This window comes from Macaca nemestrina, chromosome 10 (assembly GCF_043159975.1).
Source record: "Macaca nemestrina isolate mMacNem1 chromosome 10, mMacNem.hap1, whole genome shotgun sequence".
Classification (NCBI taxonomy): domain Eukaryota; kingdom Metazoa; phylum Chordata; class Mammalia; order Primates; family Cercopithecidae; genus Macaca; species Macaca nemestrina.
In genome coordinates, this window is record NC_092134.1 from 11,993,086 (window position 1) to 12,017,380 (window position 24,295).

Consider the following 24,295-nt stretch of genomic DNA (forward strand, 5'->3'; position numbering starts at 1 on the left):
AAGCGGGATTTATTCTTTGGCCAGAGAAGGAGAAGGAATGACCGCTTGCTCCAGAGACACCTCCTCCTCCCCAAATTGGGGGTAGCTGGGGAATTTTAAGGAGTTAGATATGGGGCGGGGAGGTTTGTATGTTTGTGCAGGGAGGAACTTTAGATGTGCAAATCATAAACAGGTCTCTTCACCGGATGCATGTTTAGAAAATGACAATTTTCTACAAAGATGAGCCAGGTGTGGCGGCACACACCTGTAATCCCAGCTACTCGGGAGGCTGAGACAGGAGAATCACTTGAACCCAGAATGTGGAGGTTGCAGTGAGCCAAGATTGCACCACTGCACTCCAGCCTGGGCAACAGAGTGAGACTGTCTCAAAAAAAGAAAAAAAAAAGAAAAAAGAAAATAGCAATTTTCTTTTATGGATGAGAATTTTAGTATTATAATGACATATTAGTGGTCTAAAGATAACAAGGAGTCCCTGATTCTGGTTTGCTCTGGTTTCCAACAGCCTTTACCTTCCTCTGATAACTGGCGAAAGGTTCTGAAGCCCCCAGGCCATCTGGAGTCCTTGCAAACAAGCATACCTACAGGTAAAGAGACTGAAAGAAACTGTTTAAGAAACGAAAGGGAGCTTTTGCAGCTATCTACTGCTTAAGAAAATAATGAGTGTTCAGCTGGTTTGCTCCCTCAGCTATTTCTCCAGGACTGCCCCAGCAACAAAGTCTCCAAAAGTGAGCAAAATCAGCCACACAAAATGGGACCTGCAAGTTACCAATCTGTTTGTGTGGCATACATTTTGCATGAAAGGTAGAAAATGCAAACAAGGATAACTGGATGCCCTTTGAAGTTACTCAACTGATGATGACACCTCACTGTCTTCTCTACCTGGCTGGTGTTCCATTTTTCCTCCCACAGAGGCTGTGAGCTTGTCAGTATCAGTGGGGCTTTGCAGCCATGATACAAGGCTTTTCTTGTCTGTCAGGTGTACAGAGCCATGTACCACCATGGAACCAATGTTCCAGCCATGGTTCACTGTATGGTTTCTTTCTTCATAACCGCCACGACTAAGACAACATGCCAAAGCAATATTTTTTTCCTCTCTATTTCTCCAGGGCAATTTCTCAGTGAATGTGCCTTTTTAAATTTCTTTTTCCTTTTTTTTTTTGAGATGGAGTCTCACTCTGTCATCTGGACTGGAGTGTAATGGCATGATCTCTGCTCACTGCAACCTCCACCTCCTGGGTTCAAGCGATTCTGCTTCAGCCTCCCGAGTAGCTGGGATTACAGGCGTATGCCACCACACCCAGCTAATTTTTTCTTTTGGTATTTTTAGTAGGGATGAGGTTTCACCACGTTGGCCAGGCTGATCTTGAACTCCTGACTTCGTGATTCGCTTGCCTCGGCCTCCCAAAGTGCTGGGATTACAGGCGTGAGCCACTGCACCCTGCTGAATGTACTTTTTTTTTTTTTTTTTTTTTTTTAACTCTCTCTTAATTCCTTCTCATCACCTAATTCAGAATTCCTGTAATGGTTGGTCAATAGCCTATTGCCTAGTGATGTCAGAGGGTTAGCAGAAACCTCAGTGCCTTGGTATCCACAAATGTTTTCTTTTAGTTATGCTAAACTGGTGCTGCCTAATAGGGCAGCCACTCACACCTACTTCAATTTAAATTAATTAAAACGAAGTAAAATTTAAAATTCACGTTTTCAGCTGTACAAGTCATATTTTGATAGCCACATGTAGCTAGTGGCTACCATATTGAACAGCAAAGATATACAGAACTTGCCCAGAAGTATAGAAAGCTCAATTGGACAGTGCTACAACAGTTGTGGGTAAGCAAGGAAGGTAAGGATAGTCCCAATCAGATAGATGGCATCTATTTTGTGTGAAGCCTTGTGTGGTGGCTCACACCTGTAGTCTCAGCTACTTGGGAAGCTGAGGTGGGAGGATCACTTGAGGTCAGGAGTCTGAGACCAGCCTGGGCAACATAACGAAATGAAAATTAAAAAAAAAAAATTTCTATGTGAAATAGGAGGCAGAGTAGTCCCAGCTACTTGGGAGGCTAAGGAGGGAGGATCACCTGAGCCCAGGAGGTCAAGGCTGCAGTAAGCCATGATTGCACCACTGCACCCCAGTCTGGAGAAAGAAAGGAAAGAAAGAGAGAGAAAAAGCAATAGGAGGCAGAGTTGCCCGAGAGTGAGAGGGCAGGCAGGTGGGTGGGATGGTGGGATGAGTGTAGAGGAGATTCGAAGGAAAGAAGGAAGGAAGGAGGGAGGGAGGGAGGGAAGAAGGGAAGGAGGAAGGAAAGAGAGAGAAAGAGGGAGAGAGAGAAAGAAGAAAGAAAGAAAAAGAGAGAGAGAAGGAGGGAGGGAGGCAGGCAGGAAGGGGAGGCAGGGGTGCCTGAGAGTGCGAGGGAAGGCAGGCAGGTGGGAGGTGGGATGAGTGTCGAGAAGATTCAAAATAGTTGCTATGGTGAATGGGAGGAGAGAGCCAACAGGGAAAACAGGAATTCCGGGGTAGTGGTAAGAATTAGAGACCATGAATGTGTTATTGCCAACAGTCTAGGTGACTGAGATTATGCTAGGGGCCTGGGGCCTTCCCACCAACAGGAACCGCCTCCCACCTCCACACTCAGCAACCCATCAGGACTTGCCAACTGGTTCACATAGTTTTAAGATGCGTCATCATTGGTATCTACTATGTTTGTTATGGTGTTGACATGTGTTACTGGGACAGTAACTAGCCAGGCCCAAGATACAGGAGCAGAAGGCTGATTCTATTGCTCTCCCATAGGTCACCCTTCCCTGGGGCTTGCACCCCTGCCAGGCCACAACACGGGGCAGGAAGCTTCTCTTTGTCCCCTAACTCACCTCAGCCACTGGGAATGACTTGGTTCACTCAACTTAATCTGGGTATAACTACCCTACCTTCTTATGAATGCTGGATTTCTTTTAACCTCAAGATCTCCCCTCTGTTCCCCTCTACCCAAGTCAAATACCCATGCTATCCTCAGGAACCTTAAAAAATACCTGTTTCCTAGTCAAGACAGCTGGCCATTTCACATAACAACCCAGGTCTTCTGCAACCCTAAACAAAAACTGGAGATGGATGGGGAAAGGCTCTCCTAATGGTGGATGGGTTAGAGAGATGTCTGAGGTTTCTGGAGGACTGAGGAACTATTGTTTTCTCCACCAGTCTAAGCAGAACAGGTATAAAGACAGAATGGAAAGAAATTTACATTGATCCAGGACTGGGCTTTTGCTGCAAGTTGCAAATTATGTTATTTAGGGTGCTTTTGTCTGAAAGTAGCAGAATGCCTGACTCCAGCTGGCTTGAATATGAAATAAATTATTATTTCATGTATTAGGATATCCTGGGGGAAGATACTTCAGATGGGGTTGATTTAGTGGCTTGACAACATCATCAAGGATCTGGGTTCTTTCTGTCTCTCTGCACTGCCACCCTTGTTGTTGGGTTCATCCTCAGAAGGAAAGATCATCAATTCTTTTGTCTCTTTCATGGGAAAATCTTTCCCAGAGTCCTCTTTACCCCACCTCACTCTACCCTCTAGTACTAGAAGTGAGTCACATGACTGTTCCGCTCCTGATAAGAGACAGGGAATGACCATGACCGGCGTGGACCAACCGTCTGGGTTGGAATGGATGTCAGGGAGTTGTTCACAACGTCCATGCCTGGGTATAGCAAAGATCAATGAATCTAGGGTGGATGGGAAAGGAATTGGAGGAAGGAGGGTCCTGAGAGGGAGAAAGTGGAAGGGCCAAGGGATTCTAGAGTTCAAAGAACTGCTAAGCTGGAATGATCAAAAGAGCAGAAGGTACAAGTCTGTGATCAGAGAAATGCGAGACTTTAGAGGAAGATTCATTCCAGGAAAAAATGAGGGCCAGTACATGTCCAGGGAGATGGTGGCTAAAGTAGAGTGGAGGTGAAGGTCATTGGAATAAGAAGGGACAGGGGTTGAGGGGCCAGGAGTTCGGCCAGGTCCTGACTCATTAAAATCACCAATATGGCAGTAGGAACTGGGGCGAGAAGGATAAGCCAGTTGCCAAAGCTCTCTGAGAGTAAGAGTTGACTGATTGATTTATGAGTAGGCATGAGTAAAGGTTGATTGATTGATTGATGAGTAGGCATCATCAATGAGAAGGCACAGAAGGTGGTACAGGCAGATGTCAGGAGCCTCAGCACTTACTCAAGATAGAGGACGACGGATCTGGAAATAGAGGTGCGGAGCATAGAGGACACCATGGAGGTGGGAGACGGACCACCATCCTCTGGGAAGGGCTTCAAGAACTGTCAGGGAGGAGAGCCAGGTCTTACTGAGGGCAGGAAGTAGAGGGAACTTTGTATGCAGAGGTCAGGACCTTACAGATAAAGAGCACACTTCACTCTTCCTTTTTTCCATCTCACAGGCTGGAATGAGTGTCTGTAGGTGAGCCACCTTTGACCCAGAGTTTGGGTCATATCCCTACCTGCTAATTGGTAATAGAAGCATGCTTGAAACATGCTTGAAATCCTTCCCACATGTCCATTAATCTTTAGAGCTTGTCAGTATCAGGGGTGTAGCAGACATTCCTAATTGCCCATTCAAAATCCATTATAGGTACGGCACGGTGGCTCATGCCTGTAATCCTAGCACTTTGGGAGGCTGAGGCAGGAGGATCCCTTGAACCCAGGAGTTTGAGACCAGCCTGGGCAACATAGCGAGACCCCTTTTCTCTACCAAAAATAGAAAAAATAACCAGGTGTGGTGGGCATGAGCCTAGGTCCCAGCTACTCTGGAAGCTGGGTGGTGGTTGCGGGGATCATTTGAGCCCAGGAGGTCGAGGTGAGCCATGATCACGCCACTGCACTCCAGCCTGGAGTGCTGAGACCCTGTCTCAATAAATAAATAAATAAATAATCCATTCTATTTTCCTTATTAACAGAATCCCCAATTTTGTTCAGGTTTGAAACCCTTGAGAAAGACAACTTCATCCCCAATTCAGGAGTATTCATGTTAGTCTTATTCTGCTTGTGGGTGACTGGTGTAGGCATGGATATGAAAATGAGTATATGGCTATGAAACATGAGAGGAAACTTGTTAGGGGGCTTCTAAAGAAAGATGTACGGGCTGGGCACAGTGGCTCACACCTGTAATCTCAGCACTTTGGGAGGCTGAGATGGGAGGATTGCTTGAGATCAGGAGTTCAAGATCAGCCTGGGCAACATGGTGAAACCCATCTATAAAAATGTTAAAAATTAGCCAGGCATGGGTGGTGCACACTTACAGTCCCAGCTGCTTGGGAGGCTGAGGTGGGAGGGTCACTTGAGCCCAAGAGTCAAGGTTGCACATCACTGCACTCCAGCCTGGGTGACAGACTGAGATCCCATCAAGGAAGGAAGGAGGGAGGGCAGGAGGGAGGACAGAGGAAACAAAGGAAAGTAGGAAAGAAGCCAGGAAGGAAGGAAGGAAGGAGGGAAGGAAAGAAGGAAGGAGTAATTCCTAAGAAACAGACACAAGAAGAGATGGCCTTTCTGAAATGACATGCTCTACATGGCAGAGCAGAATGATGGAAAGAACTTGGTGTGAACTGCTGAGTTAACTAACCCAGAAGCCACCCTACCTTGGGACTCTCTCTTGCTCTTTTTCTCTCTTTCTCTCTGAAATATTATTTAAGCCATTTTAACTGGGCTTTCATTTACTCACAGCCAAAGAATTCTGTGATGATCAGAAGACTGACCACAGCATCCCTGCAGGACGGAGCCAGGTAAACATCCTCCTGCTGGAGGCAACCTGCCTGGGCGCTGGGATCAGTCGCAGATGCAGCACACAATGGGCCACCCACCCTGGCATCTTTCCTGTGGTGTCCGTTCCCTGGCATCTTCCTGGTCATCGACAGGTCCTGGAATAAGGTACTGGAATGTGGCTCAGGTGTCTACTACCTTATAGACCCAAAGCTTCAGTTCCCTTCCATTTTCTCCTTCCCCTTGAGAGTTCTGGCAGCTTCTCCTTTAGTCCAACTAACACAGAAGAGATGCTCTCATTCAAATAATGGGGGGGTTGACTGCCTCGAACTAGCTCCTTCCTTCCTTCCTTCCTTCCTTCCTTCCTTCCTTCCTTCCTTCCTTCCTTCCTTCCTTCCATCCTTCCTTCCTTCCTTCCTTCCTTCCTTCCTTCCTTCTTTCCTCCCTCCCTCCCTCCCTCCCTCCCTCCCTTCCTTCCTTCCTTCCTTCCTTCCTTCCTTCCTTCCTTCCTTCCTTCCTTCCTTCCTTCTTTCCTCCCTCCCTCCCTCCCTCCCTCCCTTCCTTCCTTCCTTCCATCCTTCCTTCCTTCCTTCCTTCCTTCCTTCCTTCCTTCCTTCCTTCCTTCCTTCCTTCCTTCCTTCCTTCCATCCTTCCTTCCTTCCTTCCTTCCTTCCTTCTTCCCTCCCTCCCTCCCTCCCTCCCTCCCTCCCTCCCTCCCTCCCTCCCTCCCTCCCTTCCTTCCTTCCTTCCTTCCTTCCTTCCTTCCTTCCTTCCTTCCTTCCTTCCTTCCTTCCTTCCTTCCTCCTTCCCCTCTCTCTCTCTCTTTCTTTTTTGAGACAAGATCTTACTTTGTCATCCAGGTTAGAATGCAGTGGCATCATCGTAGGTCACTGCAGCCTAGACCTCCAGGGCTCAAGCGATCCTCCTGCCTCAGCCTTGCAGTAGCTGGGACTATAGGCATGTACCCCCACACTGGGCTAATTTTTGTATTTTTGGGAGAGATGGGGTTTCATCATGTTGCAGGGCTCAAGAAATTTGTCTGCCTCAGCCTCCCAAAGTGCTGGGATTGTGGGCGTGAGCCACTGCGCCTGGCCCAGAATTTCATTTCTTTTAAAGGCTGAATAATATTCTGCTGTACAGATATTCTACATTTTGTTTATCTATTAATCTGTTGATGAACATTTAGTTTCTTTCCACTTTTTTGGCTACTGTGGATAATGCTGATATAAACATGGTTCTACAGACTCCTGTTCATGTTCCTGCTTTCAATTCTTTGTGGGGATATAGCCTGTAGTAGAATTGCTGGGTCGTGTGGTAATTTTGTGTTTAAGTTTTTGAGGAAACAAGTTTTGTTTTTTCTTTTTTCTTCTAACACAAAGAGCACTTCCCCTGTGTTTTTATGTAATCTCCCAGGATAGCCACACGTGCCTGACAGCATCTCCTTTTTAACCCAAAAGCTAAATACATCACCCTTGGAAGGGGAGATATCTTCCTTGTATCAGCGAGTCACCGCCTCTCTTGCTAAAGCAGAAATAAAAATTATTAATTTAATTCCAGCTGGGCGCAGTGGCTCATGCCTGTAATCCCAACATTTAGGGAGGCCAAGGCAGGCAGATCATCTGAGGTCAGGGGTTCGAGACCAGCCTAGCCAACATGGTGAAATCCCGTCTCTACTAAAAATACAAAAAATAACTGGGCAGGGTGGTAGGCACCTGTAGTCCCAGCTACTCAGAAGGCTGAGGCAGGGGGATCACTTGAATCTGGGAGGTGGAGGTTGCAGTGAGCCGAGATCACACCACTGCACTCCAGCCTAGGGAATGAGTGACACTCTGTCTTAAAAAATAAACATAAAAATAAAAATGTAATTCCAACAGTGTGTTTTGCTACAGAGGATAGAGAGGGGAAGCAGAATACAGTTATGCTGAATAGTTGGACATTTAGGACATGAGACAAAAATCAGAAGCAGAGAGACTGAGGTAAGGAAGAGAGGAGCTGAGTTATGGGGCTTTGGCCTGAAGACCACCAGCCCCAAGACTCCCTCGAGTGATCCACAATAGAGAGTTCCTCCCTAGTCCTGGACTCCAGGAGGCCTGATTCATTTACAACGTGTCTTCTTGTTTTCTACGAGATCTTGTCTTCCATATTTCTCCCTGAGCATCCGCATAAGAAGCCCTAAGTGTGTAATTGTTCAAACGAACACAACTAAAACACAGTCTCATTCTTTGGTCCCCACCAAACTGACAGCACCTTCATGTCAATGACATTGACTCACTTGGGCCCACTCTGTTGAGCCAGTGACATGGCACTCATCAGAGTAGTCGTCTCAATCCAGCTACAGAGCTCCAAGCCAAATGGAGAAGCCAATGGAATGGGTAGGAACCAGGATTGTCACAAGGCTGGAGAATGGAGATGGTGACATGGGATAAAGCAGGTACAGCAAGCAGGATGTGAGGGCCAGAGCCAAGGGGTCTGCAGGTCAGGAGGATGAGCTCAGGATCGTTGGCAGCCCCGGGAAGAAGGCGTAGGGAGGGCACCTCGGCCCTAGGTTGGCTCTGAGTTGCCTACCTTGGCTCCTTCCTGCAGGTGGGTAACCTGCAGGAAGAGGAGAGGGGATGGTGATAGCCGGGCCTGGTGGCAGGTGCCTTTAATCCCAGCTACTTGGGAGGCTGAGGCAGAGAATTGCTTGAACCCAGGAGGCTGAGGTTACAGTGAGCCGAGATTGTGCCACTGCACTCCAGGCTGGGCAACAGAGCGAGACTCCATCTCAAAAAAAAAAAAAAAATGTTGAATATTGGATTATTGAACCTTGGCATAGAAGAGCTACTGTCCTTGTCTTCTAAGAGCTTATATCCTATTATTATTTTATTATTATGAACATATCATTATTAATAGCTGCAGTTCACTGAACATTATTACGTACCAGGCATGGTGCTTGTAATTAGTCATCTCATTGAATTCCCTTAAAGAAAATTAGGTAGTCAGAGACCTTTCTTCATGTATCACAACCTCAGGGGCATGTGGGATTTCAGAGATGTGTTTTGGGGAAAGAGGTATAATTATTCAACTTTCAGTTAATTAGCCACTTAGAGAAACTAAGTGGTAGGTGGGGTTGTAAAGGAAGACAAAGAACTGGGCAGGCAGATGCTAAGTGGGAGACTGTTCCAGGCGTAAGAGAAATGGGGGTGGGTATGAAAAAAAGCGAGCGAGAGAGAGAGCAGGAGAGAGCGCCAAGGGAAATTTGGTTTGACTGAATAAAAAGGCCAGTGAAAAGAGGGAGTTTTGGTAAGAGCTGTGCCATGGGCAGCGAGAAGCACAGAGATCTTGGGAGACTGAGACGGGAAGATCACTTGAGCCAAGAGTTTATTTGTAAAGATGAGGTTTCACTATGTTGCCCAGGCTGGTCTCAAACTCCTGGGCTCAAGCAATCCTTCCATCTCGGCCTCCCAGAGTGGCAGGATTATAAGCGTGAGCCACCAGACCCAACCCCAGCTCTGCCATCTCTATGGTGTTACTCCCATGAGCATGATCCAAAATGGTTCCCACCAGAACTGAATTCTAAAAACGCTGGAAGAACTTTGGGAGGCTGAGGCAGGTGGATCACGTGAGGTCAGGAGTTCGAGGCCCACCTGGCCTACATGGTGAAACCCTGTCTTTACTAAAAATACAAAAAATTAGCCGGGCATGGTGGTGTGTGCCTGTAATCCCAGCTACTTGGGAAGCTGAAGCAGGAGAATCGCTTGAACCTGGGAGGCAGAGGCTGCAGTGAGCCGAGATTGCACTACTACACTCCGGCCTGGGTGACAGAGCAAGACTCCATTTCAAAAAATAAATAAATAGGCTGGGTGCTGTGGCTTACGCCTGTAATCCCAACACTTTGGGAGGCCGAGGCGGACGGATCACAAGGTCAGGAGATCAAGACCATCCTGGCTAACACAGTGAAACCCTGTCTCTACTAAAAATACAAAAAAAAATTAGCCAGGCGTGATGGCGGGCGCCTGTAGTCCCAGCTACTTGGGAGGCTGAGGCAGGAGAATGGCGTAAGCCCGGGAGGCGGAGCTTGCAGTGAGCCGAGATTGCACCACTGCACTCCAGCCTGGGCGAAAGTGTGAGACTCCGTCTCAAAAACAAAACAAAACAAAACAAATAATAAAATAAATAAATAAATAAAAATAAAAAATAAAAAGCCTGGAAGAAGGAGGGAAGGAGAAAGGTGGGGCGTGGTCCTCCCTTGAAGGATGTGATCTGTCACTGCCACTTACAGGTCACTGGCCAGAGCGTAGTCATGCGGTCACACCTACCTGCAGTAGAAGGTGGGAAATGCAGTCCTTATTCTGCTGACCATGTTCCCCACCGAAAATCAGGGATCCAGATATTGAAGACAACCAAGAATTCCTGCCACCAACACCCATGAAACAGTCCTCTGACCTGGGCTGAATGAGTAGCCTGTCCTACACATGCAATGAAATATTTGGGTTCCTAGCGGATCTGGGCAGCTCTGAGGCATATAACATAGCCCAGCCAGGAAAAGACTCCCAAAAGAGAATTTATTTGTCCAGGAATGTACAGGCAAAAAATGACCATTCTGTGTTTTTCCATGGGGTAGAGGCCCGACCAACCTCATGTGGTTTGTTCTGTCCAGCTCGGCACTGACAGTGGCTGGTGGGGGCTGGGGGAGGGTCTGAAAGTCCAGGGTCTCAGGTATGAACTATTGCTCTGATCAGCTGTGTCCTGTGGGCATATGCTGGGTTCCTACATGACCCAGAGGTCACTGATTTCACAAGATCTGCAAACAATCCAGTATTCAAATATTTAACTATAGCAGAGATTGATAGATTTTTCTGTCATGCCCAACTTCCCCCTCTAGCTGCATCTGAAATCAACAGACCTTCATCTCCGTAGCTGTGGCTTATTGGACCATTCCCTGATTCACCAGCTGAACGAGAGTCATGCTCTCTTCTGAGGCTCCATCATACCTGGAATAGACATCTCTTGGTAGGACCATGCTTCCTATGTTCTCAGTTGATAGGCTCAGGTCGAGCTGTCCCCTTCCACAAGTCGCAGGGGTGGGTCCAGGACTCAGTCCTAGATAATCAAAGCACGATTTTCCCCTGGCTACTGTGCTTTGTTCAAGAGCAGGCACATGATTCAGGTTGGTCTAAGACAAGTTCTGGAATTTTGGCTAAAATCATTGAAAAAGTGTTGCTCTTTGAGTTGGAGTTGCTAAGCTGGCAGGATATAAGCCTAAAGTTCTTGGTGGCCATCATGCCAGCAGGGAATTAAGTTGACTCAGAAAAAACCAGAGGGAAATGATGGAGGGATTTCTGATAACATCATTTGGACACCCTGATCAAGCCATACCTGAAACCTCAACTAGATTTGGGAACCAATAACCTCCCTTTATTGCTTAAGCCAATTGGAGCAGGCACACCTAACACTTTTGACCAAGAGTCTTGGATAATCTAGCATCTCTATGTCCCTTCATAATGTGGCTTCTCATTTTGTATCTGATGTTGCAATATTCCTGAGCACATTTAATGCATCCTCCTTGGCTCCGAGAATTTTTTTTTTTTTTTTGATGGGGTCTATCTCTGTCGCCCAGGTTGGAGTGCAGTGGTGCGATCTCAGCTCACTGCAACCTCCACCTACTGGGTGCAAGTGATTCTTCTGCCTCAGCCTCCCGAATAGCTGGGACTACAGGTGCGTGCCACCATGCCTGGCTAATTTTAATATTTTTAGTAGAAACAGGGTTTCACCATGTTAGCCAGGCTGGTCTCAAACTCCTGACCTCAAGTGATCTACCCTCCTCAGCCTCCCAAAGTGCTGGGATTACAGGCATGAACCATCTCCCCCAGCCGGCTATGAGATATTGAAACCAGAATTCCTCCTAGGTGCCAGGCACAACTCAGGTGTTTGGGGAATGCTTGGTGAATGAGTGGATGGATCGATGGATGGATGGACTGATGGATGGAAATAATTAAGATAATACACGTTCCTCCAGAATATCAAACCCTCAAATTGCAGCCTATGCTTCTCCAGGCCTTCCTCAGAATCCTTGCCTTCCCTTGCCCCATTGTTGTGTTCATTCACTGAGGTAATAAATGTTTATTGATCACTACAATGTGTGAGGCTCTGTGCCAGGGAGTGTGTGGCACAGTGGTGCAGCACCTGGGCTCTGGAGTCATACGGACCTGGATTTGAACCCCAGCTCTGCCCCTTCATCTTGGTGTGACCCTGGACAACTTGCTTAACATCTCTGAACCTTGATTTCTTCATCTGTAAAATGAACATCAGTGGTATTTTGCCCATATAGTTGTTGTGAGACTAACCAAGATAAAATGATCCCTTACTATGTGCTGTTTACAAATGTTAGCTGTAATTATGCTTTTGCTTTCCAATTTAACTAGCCAGGTAGGTAGGTAAGTCGCGGGAGAGAGAGAGAGGAAGAGAAGGGGGAAACAGCAAAAATAAATGCATTTTTTTCTCTGATAATTTGTGGAAAATATACTTGTCTAGACCAGTGGTTCTCAACTAGGGGTGACTGTGTGCCCCAAGGACGTTTGGCAATGTCTGGACACATCTGAGTTGTCATGACTGAGGGAGTGCTACTAGCATCTGCAGCCAGGGATGCTGCTAATAAACAGGACAACCCCCATGACAAAGAAATGTCTGGTTCCAATGTGCACAGTAGCCAGGCAGAGTGGCTCACACCTGTAATCCCAGCACTTTAGGAGGCCGAGGCAGGAGGATAGCTTGGGCTCAGGAGTTCAAGACCAGCTTAAGCAATATAGGGAGACCCTGTCTCTACAAAAAAATAAGCCAGGCATGGTGGCGTGTGCCTGTAGTAGCAGCTACTTGAGAGGCTGAGGCGGGAGGATTGCTTCAGCCCAGTAGATTGAGGCTACAGCGAGCTGTGATTGTACCGCTGCACTCCAGCCTGGGCCATAGAGTGAAACCCTGTCTCAAAAACAATAACAACAAAAACAAAAAACAAAAGTATCCACAGTGCCTAGGCTGAGGAATCCTGGTCTGTAATGCATTGACATCTCTGATATTAAGGGCCACAGTACAAGGTGCAGTGTCTGGCACATAGTAGGTGCTCAATGAATGTTTGACAACCACATGAATGAATGAATCAATCAATCACAGAATGAATGAATCATCGAATGAATGAATGATTATCTAGTTCATTTGTCATTTGGCTGAGTGCCTGGGACAGGGCTGCATCCGAGCAACTGTTCAGTAAATAGGTATGGACAGGTTCCTGCAAATGTCCCCCTCTGAAGCAGCTGGGGAGTGAGGTCCTGGTAGGGTAACACCCGGCCTCACAGCTGTGGTTCCAGGTCATGATAAATTGCTGTGGGAGGCCACAGAGCAGACAGCTCATCACACATTGTGATGGATTCATTGTCTTCTCTCGTGGCCCCCTTTATCTCAAACTCTCAGCAGAGGAGGGTTGAAAGGGGCTGAGCTGAGCGAGGACCTGTGGATTCTGCTCTTCAGGAAAAGGAGGGGAAAATGAGCCCAGACAGGATCATCGTTAACTGGCTCCAAGGTCAAGAGCCCGTTAGAATGTTAGAATTAGAGATGGGGGCAGGGATGCCGGTGGGACTCTCTTCATCACCACACCCTGTCTAATTCATTTATTTAACAAATATTTATTGAGTACCAGAGACTCTTCAGGCATATATGAGTTAACAAAACAGATGAAATCCCTACCCTGTTGGAATTTACATTTTAAAGAAGCAGGATGAACAATGGACACATAGGTCAGACATACTGTATTTGAGGGGTCCTGTGTACTAGGAGAAAAATCAGGTAGGGAGGGAAGATAAGGATGTTTGGGGTTGAGTTTTTCCATTGAGGTGAAATTCACATACCATGAAATTAATCATTTAAAAGTAAACAATTGGCCGGCGTGGTGGCTCAGGCCTGTAATCCCAATACTTTGGGAGGCTGAGGCAGGAGGATCACTTGATCCCAGGAGTTGGAGACCAACCTGGGCAACATGACAAGACCCCATCTCTACTTTTTTTAAGTGAACAATTGAGCGGCATTTAGTTCATTCACAGTGTTATGTAACCACTATCTGTCTAGTTCCAGAACATTCTCATCACCCCAAAAGGAAACCCCATACCCATTAAGCAGTCCCTCTCCATTCCCTCTTCCTCCGGCCCCTGGTAACCACTGCTTTTCTTTCTCTGTATGGATTTGTCTGTCTTTGGGTATTTCACATAAATGGCATCATACACTATGTGGCCTTTTGTGACTAGCTCCATTCACAAGAAGCTCACCTTGTTTTCAAGGTTCATTCATGTGGTGGCATGTGCCTTTCATTCTTTTGTATGGCTGAGTAAAATGGAATTGCATGGATAGACCACATTTTGTTAATCCATTTGTCTGTTTAGAGACATCTGGGTTGTTGCCATCTTTGGCTATTGTAAACAGTGCTGCTGTGAACATTCAGGTTACAAGTATCTGTTTGAGGCTGGGCACGGTGGCTCACCCCAGCAGTCCTAGCACTTTGGGAGGCTGGGACGGGCGGATCACTTGAGGTCAGGAGTTCGAGACCAGCCTGGTCAACATGGTGAAACCCCATCTCTACTAAAAATAAAAATAAAAGTGGTACCTGTTTGAGTCCCTGTTTTCAATTCTTTGGGGGTAAAAACCTAAAAGTGGAACTGCTGGGTATATGGTAATTCTGTGTTTAACTTTTTTAGGAATGGCCAGTTTTCCACAGCAGCAGCACCATTTTACACTCCTATCAGTAATATGCAAATGTTCCAATTTCTTCATCTCCTCACCAATATTTGTTATTTTCCATTTTTAAAATAACAGTCATCCTAGTGATAGGAAGCGTGTGTCCTGTGGTTTTGATCTGTTTCCCTAATGCACATCATTACGTGGTGAGCATATTTTCATGTGCCCACTGCCCATGTGTGTATATCTTCTTAGATCATCCTTTGCTCACTTTTGACTCCGGTCATTTGTCCTTTTGTTACTGAGTTAAAAGCATGGGGTTAACTTATTTTTATTTTTATTTTTTTTATTTTTTATTTTTTGAGACAGTCTCACTCTGTCACCCAGACTGGAGTACAGTGGTGCAATCTCGGCTCACTGCAACCTCCACCTCCCAGATTCAAGTGATTCTCCTGCCTCAGCCTCCCAACTAGCTGGGACTACAGCCACCACACCCGCCTAATTTTTGTATTTTTAAGTAGAGACGGGGTTTCACCCTATTGGCTAGGCTGGTCTTGAACTCCTGACCTCGTGATCCTCCCCTGTTGGCCTCCCAAAGTGCTGGGATTACAGGCGTGAGCCACTGTGCCTGGTCTTTATTTTTATTTTTTGTGACAAGGTCTCGCTCTGTCACCCAGGCTGGAGTGCAGTGGTGCAATCACAGCTCACTGCAGCCTCAACCTCCTTGGCTCAAGCGATCCTCCCACCTCAGCCTCTTGTGTAGCTGGGACCACAGGCGCGCACTTCCACACCAGGCTAATTTTTGTATTTTCTACAGAGACTGGGTTTCACTATGTTGCCTAGGCTGTTCTTGAACTCCTGGGCTCAAGTGTCCTCCTGCCTCACCCTCCCACAGCTCTGGGATTACAGGTGTGAGCCATGATGCCCAGCCTGAATTTTTAAGTAGGGTGACCAGAAAAGACCTCCCTAAGATGATGACTTTTTTTTTTTTCTTTTGAGATGGAGTCTCGCTCTGTCGCCCAGGCTGGAGTGCAGTGGCGCAATCTCGGCTCACTGCAAGCTCTGCCTCCCGGGTTCACACCATTCTTCTGCCTCAGCCTCCCGAGTAGCTGGGACTACAGGCGCCCACCACCATGCCTGGCTAATTTTTTGTATTTTTAGTAGAGACCGTGTTAGCCAGGATGGTCTTGATCTCCTGACCTTGTGATCTGCCCGCCTCAGCCTCCCAAAGTACTGGGATTACAGGCGTGAGCCACAGCGCCTGGCCAGATGATGACTTTTAAGTGAAGACCTTAAGAAGGTGATGGGGGATGCCAAGGGGATAACTGAGAAGAGCATTCCAGGCAGAGAGGATGCCAGATGCAAAGACCCTGAGGTAAGTCACTTTCATTTGTCTGTAACTTGGTTTTCCTGTCTGCAAACGGGGAGGAATAAAACCATGAAGCATCACATCAAATGTTGGCAAATTATCAACACCTGGGCTCGCCCACAGCTCTTGCTCTTAAGCAAGATACTTAATGTCTTAGAGCTTCCATTTGCTCACCTGTAAAATGGTGATAATAATTGTACCAACCTCACAGTGTTATCAAATTAAAAGAAATATGATTTGCCAGGGCTTGGCACACAGTAATGTTCAGAAATGCAGGGTTTGAACGCAGACCAGGAGGACTTCCAGTCCTGAGGGGTGATCACGGCTCACTGCAGCCTTGACCTCCCAGTCTCAGGTGATCCTCCCACCTCAGCCCCTCGAGTAGCTGAGACTACAGGCACGTGCCACCATGCCCAGCTAATTTTTGTATGTTTTGTAGAGACAGGTTTCACCATGTTGCCTAGGCTGGTCTCAAACTCTTAGGCTCAAGTGATGTGCCTGCCTTGGCCTCCCCAAGTGCTAGGATTACAGGTGTGAGCCACTGTGCCTGCCTGCCTCCCTCCCTCCCTCCCTCCCTCCCTCCCTTCTTTCCTTCCTTCCTTCCTTCCTTCCTTCCTTCCTTCCTTCCTTCCTTCCTTCCTTCCTTCCTTCCCTCCCTCCCTCCCTCCCTCCCTCCTTCCTTTCTTTTTCTTGAGTTAGAATCTCACTCTGTCTCCCAGGCTGGAGTGCAGTGGCACAATCATGGCTCACTGCAGCCTTGAACTCCTCGATTCAAGCGATCCTCCTGCCTCAGTCTCCCAAATTGGGATTACGGGCATGAGCCACTGCACCCAGCTCAGTTCCCCTCATTTCTAGGGGAGAGTCTGAAGGGTTTCATGGTATGGGGGCCTGTGGTCCATCCTGACTGGTACCCTGTACATACACGTGTCTGCCCAGCAAATACCATTCAGGGAAATAAAAAAACACAAGATCTATCTTTTTCAACACAAGTTACCATGGTGTTTTGCTTTGTCTTGTTTTTTGGTGGCAAATAGATTGTGGGCCTTGGGGTCTCAAGTGAGTGCTCAGATCCCAGCTTCCGAGAAATTCCAGTCAGCTATTTAAAACGCCGAGCAGAGCCTGGTGAGAGTGAAACCACAACCCACTAGTTTCCAGCCCTTATTTTTCTCCCTCTAGAAAGAACTAGGAATCAGGAATCTCAAATTCGAGCCATCACTTTGTCCAAAGCTAACTCTGTGACCTTGAGCAAATCCCTTCCCCTCTCTGCCTCAGTTTCCCAGGAATCCCTCTGTAAAGACCTTTTCCTCTCTGTAACCATGGTGGTGCTGCTACTGACCAGCAGAGGGCAGTGTTGCACCAACATTCTCTATGGATCTGCGTTACTTTTGCCTGACCTTGGACAGGAACATTGAAATCATTAATTAGTGGTTTGTGTCATTCTCTTTTTCAAAAAGCCTTATTTTATCCTCAGTGCATAGTCAGAACAAGGTCTTGCCACAGTGTACAGATGAGGAAGCAGAGCCTCAGAAGCATAAGAAACTTAATTACTGGTAATTTTAGTCATAACACATCCTAAATTTAGACTCTCAGAATGGTATGAACCCATTGCTGTATGTATGAGCAGCAAAGCATTGGTAATCCATTACCTGCTTTATGCATCATGAAGCACTTTCTGATCCTCAATATCGACAATTCTCATCTTATTCTCCTCCAGTTTGTAAATGAGCAAACTGTGGCTTCTAGAGGCTGTATCATTTGGCTTAGCTTTTTCTTTTTTTTTTTTTTTTTTTTTTTTTTTAGAGACAAGGTCTCGCTATGTTGCCCAGGATGGCCTCAAACTCCTGGCTTCAAGTGACCCTCCCACCTCCGCCTCACGAGTAGCTGGGATTACAAGTGTGAGCCATTGCACTCGGCACCAGCATATTCACAATCAGTTCCATCTTAGAGGCTGTTTGGTGGACTCCCAGAAATATTAGCTTAAAAGTGGCAGAGCCTGGCATTTTGCAGTTTTTATGTGATGAAATGTACTGAGTTCTCATACAAATATTGCTCCTTGTTTTGCAAAAGGAATTAGGCCCCTTTCCCCGTCTCAGCAGCTGACCCATTATTAGCAATCCCCTAGGGAACTGGAATAGCTTTAGATCAACAGTGGTTCTCAAAAGAGACTATCAAATGACACACTTGTCCCCAGCTCCAGATTCCGATATCCACACCCCAAACATCCAATCACTGCTTTTCATAGTCTTTTGATGGTTTTTGTTTTTGGTTTCAGTTTTTGGTTTTTAGTGTTTTTCTGAGACAAAGTCTGGCTCTGTTGCCCGGGCTGGAGTGCAGTGGTGCCATCTTGGCTCACTGCAACCTCCACCTCCCAGGTTCAAGCTATCCTCCTGCCTCAACTTCCCACCATACCTAGATAATTTTTGTAATTTAAATAGAGGTGGGGTTTCACCATGTAGGCCAATCTGGTCTCAAACTCTTTTTTTTTTTTTTTTTTTTTTGGACAGAGTCTCACTTTGTTTACCGAGCCAGAGTGCAGTGGTGTGATCCCGGCTCACTGCAGCCTTTACCTCCCAGGTTCAAGCGATTCTCTGGCCTCAGCCTCCTGAGTAACTGGGATAACAGGTGCACACCACCTTGCCTGGCTAATTTTTATATTTTTAATATAGATGGGGTTTTACCATGTTGGCTAGGCTGGTCTCAAACTCCGGACCTCAAGTGATCCACCACCTCGGTCTCCCAAAGTGCTGGGATTACAGGCGTGAGCCACCGCGCCCAGCCTAAGTTTTTGTATTTTTAGTAAAGACGGGGTTTTGTCATGTTGGCCAGGCTGGTCTCGAACTGTTATTCTCAAGTTATCCACCTGCCTTGGCCTCCCAAAGTGTTGGGATTACAGGCGTAAGCCACCGTGCCTGGCCTTCTGCTTGATCAATTCTGCTGTTAAGACTCTGATGCAGGGACAGGGGGCGGAGCTGGAGGGGGTGGTTCGGCGTGGGGGCCGTTGGCTCCAGACAAATAAACATGGAGTCCATCTTCCACGAGAAACAAGAAGGCTCACTTTGTGCTCAACATTGCCTGAATAATTTATTGCAAGGAGAATATTTTAGCCCTGTGGAATTATCCTCAGTTGCACATCAGCTGGATGAGGAGGAAAGGATGAGAATGGCAGAAGGAGGAGTTACTAGTGAAGATTATTGCACGTTTTTACAGCAGCCTTCTGGAAATATGACAGTGGTTTTTTTCTCTATTCAGGTTATAAGCAATGCCTTGAAAGTTTGGGGTTTAGAACTAATCCTGTTCAACAGTCCAGAGTATCAGAGGCTCAGGATCAATCCTATAAATGAAAGATCATTTATATGCAATTATAAGGAATACTGGTTTACAGTTAGAAAATTAGGAAAACAGTGGTTTAACTTGAATTCTCTCTTGACGGGTCCAGAATTAGTATCAGATACATATCTTGCACTTTTCTTGGCTCAATTACAACAGGAAGGTTATTCTGTGTTTGTTGTTAAGGGTGACCTGCCAGATTGCGAAGCTGACCAACTCCTGCAGATGATCAGGGCCCAACAGATGCACCGACCAAAACCTATTGGAGAAGAATTAGCACAACTGAAAGAGCAAAGAGTCCATAAAACAGACCTGGAACGAGTGTTAGAAGCAAATGATGGCTCAGCAATGTTAGACGAAGATGAGGAGGATTTGCAGAGGGCTCTGGCACTAAGTTGCCAGGAAATTGACATGGAAGATGAGGAAGCAGATCTCCGCAGGGCCATTCAGCTAAGTATGCAAGTTCCAGAAATATATCTCAAGATATTCCACGGACATCAGGTACAAATCTTACTTCAGAAGAGCCTTGGAAGAGACGAGAAGCCTACTTTGAAAAACAGCAGCAAAAGCAGCAACAGCAGAAGCAGCAGCAGCAGCAGGAGCAGCAGGGGGACCTATCAGGACAGAGTTCACATCCATGTGAAAGGCCAACCACCAGTTCAGGAGCACTTGGGAGTGATCTAGGCGATGCTATGGGTGAAGAAGACATGCTTCAGGCAGCTGTGACCATGTCTTTAGAAACGGTCAGAAATGATTTGAAAACACAAGGAAAAAAAATAATACCTTTAAAAAATAATTTAGATATTCATACTTTCCAACATTATCCTGTGTGATTACAGCATAGGGTCCACTTTGGTAATGTGTCAAAGAGATGAGGAAATAAGACTTTTAGTGGTTTGCAAAAAAAATGATGAGAAAGTAGAACAATGCGTCAGTTGTAGGACTAAATAATGATCTTCCAAATATTAGCCAAAGAGGCATTCAGCAATTAAAGACATTTAAAATAATTTTCTAAATGTTTCTTTTTCTTTTTTGAGTGTGCAATATCTAACATGTCTAAAATTAGGGCATTTTTCTTGGATCTTTTTGCAGACCAGCTAATTACCTCTTGCCTCAGGCTTTTTCCATATAGTTAGTTTTCTTTTTCTCTCTTGTAGATAATTTGGCTCACATCATCTAATAGTGGCTTTCATTTCTTATTAACCAAATTAACCTTTCAGGAAAGTATCTCTAGTCCGTATTGATAATAGTAACGGTTCTAGAAGGATAAACGGTTCTCCCTTCAACTGTATACTGTGTGCTCCAGTGTTTTCTTGTGTTATTTTCTCTGATCACAACTTTTCTGCGACCTGGTTTTCATTATTTTTCCTCAATTCTTTGGAAAGATGGTAATGTTTTCTGAGGTCTAGCGTTTTAAGCCCTACGATGGGATCATTATTTCATGACTGGTGCATTCCTAAACTCTGAAATCAGCCCTGCACAAGTACTTGAGAATAAATGAGCATAAAAAAAAAAGACTCTGATGCATTCTTCAGTATGTCAATTTCATTTTCAACTCTAGAATTTCTGCTTGACTCTTTTTAATTATTTCTATCTCCTTGTTACATTCATCTGATGGAAAATCTGAATTCCTTCTCTGTGTTGTCTTGAATTTCTTTGAGTTTCCTCAATACAGCTCTTTCAAATTGTCTACCTGAAAGGTTGCCTATTTCTGTTTCTGCAGGGTTGGTCCCCGGTGCCTTATTCAGTTTGGTGAGGTCATGTTTTCCTGCGTGGTGTTGATGCTTACAGATATTCATCAGTGTCTGAGCAGTGAAGAGTTAGGCATTTATTGTAGTCTTCACAGTCTGGGCTTGTTTGTGCCTGTGATTCTTGGGAAGGCTTTCCAGGTATTCAAAGGGACTTGAACCCCAAACCCAATAACACTGTGGTTCTTGCAGACTCCTAAAGGTACCACTTTAGTGGTCCTGGATAAGATCCGGAAGAATTCTCTGCATTACCAGGCAGAGGTTCTTGTTCTTTTCCCTTACTTTCTTCCAAACAAACGGAGTCTCTCCCTCTCTTTCCGAGCTAGGCCTCTTGGAACTGGGGGTGGAAGGACACAAGAACCCCTGTGGCCATCACCACCGGGACTGCATTGGTTCAGACCTGAAGCAGCCCAGCACTGGGTCTCACCTAAGGTCTGCTAGGAATGCTACCTGACCACCACCTGAGTTCACTCAAGGGCCTGGGGCTCTACAATCAGCAAATAGCAAACCCAGCCAGGGTATTGTCGCTCCCTTCAGGGCAGTGAGTTCCCCTAGGCTCTGGGTGGGTCCAGAGATGCTGTCTGGGAGCCAGGGATTGGAGTCATAAACCATTCTATAGATGTACTAAGATAGAATGGAATTCTATAGACGTACTATTCCACTGCAGCTAAGCTGGCACTCAAACCGCAAGGCAAAGTCCTTCCCACTCTTCACTCCCCTTTCCTCAGTCAGAGGAACCTCTCCTCGTGGCCACCACTACCACCAGCCTACAAGGAGTTCTGCCAGGCCACTGCTGATGTTCACTTAAAGCCCCAGGGCTCTTCAGGCAGCCTGTGATGAATGCTATCAGGCCTGTGACTCATCCTTCAGGGCAGTGGGCTCCCCTTGGCCCAGGGCAAGTCCGCAAATGCTGACCAACAGCCTAGGCCTGTACTCAGGGACCCCAAAAGGCTGCTTGGTGCTCCACCCGACTGTGGCTGAGCTGGTACCTAAGGGGCAAGACAGGTCCCATTTACTCTTCCTCCTGCTTTTCTCGAACAGAAGGCATCTTTCACTGTAGCCGCCACAGCTGGGAATGTGCTGGGTCACACCTGAAGCCAGCATGTCTCAGAGCCCAGTGCCCACCGGTGGACAGGAAGTAGGATTTAGTGGTGAGTGTTAAGAAGCGGCAGCACAATGGAAGCCCTCATGAGTGCAGGGCCCACTACTTGTCCAGAGGGCCACAATGGGGATGTACTCGTGAGACGTACACACATCTCAGATGAGCCACTTCTCAGCCACCGTGTCTTCAAATTCATCTTCATTGACCTTGGTGAAGCCCCACTTCTGTGAGATGTGGATCTTCTGGCGGCCAGGGAACTTGAACTTGGCTGTGAGCAGGGCCTTAACTACATGCTCCTTGTTCTCCGGGTTCAAGGTGGATGGACATGATAACTTGGCCAATGTGAACCCCAGCCACAGTGCCCTGGGGCTTTCCAAAAGCACCTTGCATATCTGTTTGGAGCCTACACTGGGGTAGTGCAAGGTCAGACACGAACATCCATCTGAAGGGCCCGTCTCCAAGGTCCCTTAGAGCAGTCCATATAAGAAACAGGCTGCGTGCACCATCAAGGAAGCTGCTGTTTGCAGCCATTGCACACTGGACCCCCATGAGGCGAGGAACTCGGCCAGCTGAGTTGGCTGTAGATGCCCGCAGCATATTACCCGGCTATGGCTGTTGGTTATACAGGGCCCAGGGGCTCCTTCGTCAGCAGATGGTGAATGCTGCCAGGTCTCTGCTGTGATGGGACAGCACTGAATTCAATGTGAAGTCCCCACGTTGCTAGCTCTCCCTCTCCCATGTGCACAGATCTGTCTGTGCCACATGGTCACTGCCAGGGGTGGGAGTGGGGGGTGGCCCAAGAACTCCCTTAGCTGTCCCAGCTAATGTCTCAGGAGGTTGTGTGCCTCTGATTTCACAGTCCACTGGTTGTGAGCCCAGCTCGGCACTCAGGTTTGCCTGTGAATTGCAGTCCTGATGGCCTAAACTGCCCCTCAAGTCTGCTAAGGGCCCCAGAGCACTCCAGCTCACAGTGGCAAGGCTTGCCAGAACTCAAGCTCCAACTGCCAGGATGGGCAATTCCGGTGAGTGCCAGTCCAAGTACTCCCTGTGTGAGCCAGTGTTAGCTAAGTACACTTGGATTCTGCTTTCTGCTGTGACAATGCGAAGTCTCACAATCACTGTGCTCTTCCTCTCCAAAGCACACCAATACTCCATGCCACGGGGCCGCTGCTGGGGGGTGGGGGATGGGTGGCATCAGCACCTCAAGACTGTCTTTCCTGCCCTCTTCAACATCTCTTTCAGAGATATAAGGTTAAAACCGGGTACTGTGATTGCTCACCTGATTTTTGGTTCTTGCGATGGTTCTTTTTGTGTGTTGTTAGCTGTTAAAATTTGGTGTTCCTGTCAGGGGTCAAATGATCAAATGATGTAGGTTTTCTTTCCTTTTCTTTTCTTTTCTTTTTTCTTTTCTTTTCTTTCTTTTTTGAGACAGAGTCTTGCTCTGTCACCCAGGCTGGAGTGCAGTGGCGCGATCTGGGCTCACTGCAAGCTCCGCCTCCTGGGTTCACGCCATTATCCTGCCTCAGCCTCCCAAGTAGCTGGGACTACAGGTGCCCGCCACCATACCCAGCTAATTTTTTTGTATTTTTAGTAGAGACGGGGTTTCACCGTGTTAGCCAGGATGGTTTCAATCTCCTGACCTCACGATCCGCCCGCCTTAGCCTCCCAAAGTGCTGGGATTACAGGCGTGAGCCTCCCCGCCCGGCCAAATAGTGTTGGCTTCTATTCAGCCATCCTGCTCCACCCTCTGTGATTTTTTTTTTTTTTAATTGAAAGGCACAGGCAAAGTTTGGTGCTGGTGGTGGTAGACAGAATCGTGATTATTAGCAGAAAAAGAAAAGAGCTCCAGGATGCTGTCTATATTTAATATGCAGGCCTGCCTCCTGGCTGGATCATATTGATGGTTCAGGTAGAGGGACAGGGTCGCCACTATCCCCCCCCAACTGCTCCATGTCATCAGACCTCTGGCTTCTCACGCGGCCCAGGTACATGGGACTCTGATTTTTCTTTTCTTTCTTCCTTCCTTTCTTTCTTTCTTTCTTTCTTTCTTTCTTTCTTTCTTTCTTTCTTTCTTTCTTTCTTTCTTTCTTTCTTTCTTTCTTTCTTTCTTTCTTTTTCTTTTCTTTTCTTTTCTTTCTTTTTTTTTTTTTTTTTTTGAGACAGAGTCTCACTCTGTCACCCAGGCTGGAGTGCAGTGGTGCCATCATGGCTCACTGCAATCTGCATCTCTGGGTTCAAGTGATTCTCCTGCCTCAGCCTCCCAGGTAGCTGGGATTACAGGCACATGCCATCATGCCCAGCTAATTTTTGTATTT

The 24,295-nt window shown here is 46.8% G+C and overlaps 1 non-coding gene and 1 pseudogene across 1 annotated transcript; one reads left to right on the forward strand and one right to left on the reverse strand.

Moving 5' to 3' along the window:
- Positions 1–502: 502 nt before the first annotated feature.
- LOC105494571 (ataxin-3-like) lies at positions 503–22,734 on the forward strand (annotated as a pseudogene).
- On the reverse strand, positions 22,430–22,564 carry LOC112429136 (small nucleolar RNA SNORA70). The gene has a single exon (XR_003021273.1). It is a non-coding gene; the product is annotated as a small nucleolar RNA SNORA70 (small nucleolar RNA).
- Positions 22,735–24,295: the final 1,561 nt, after the last annotated feature.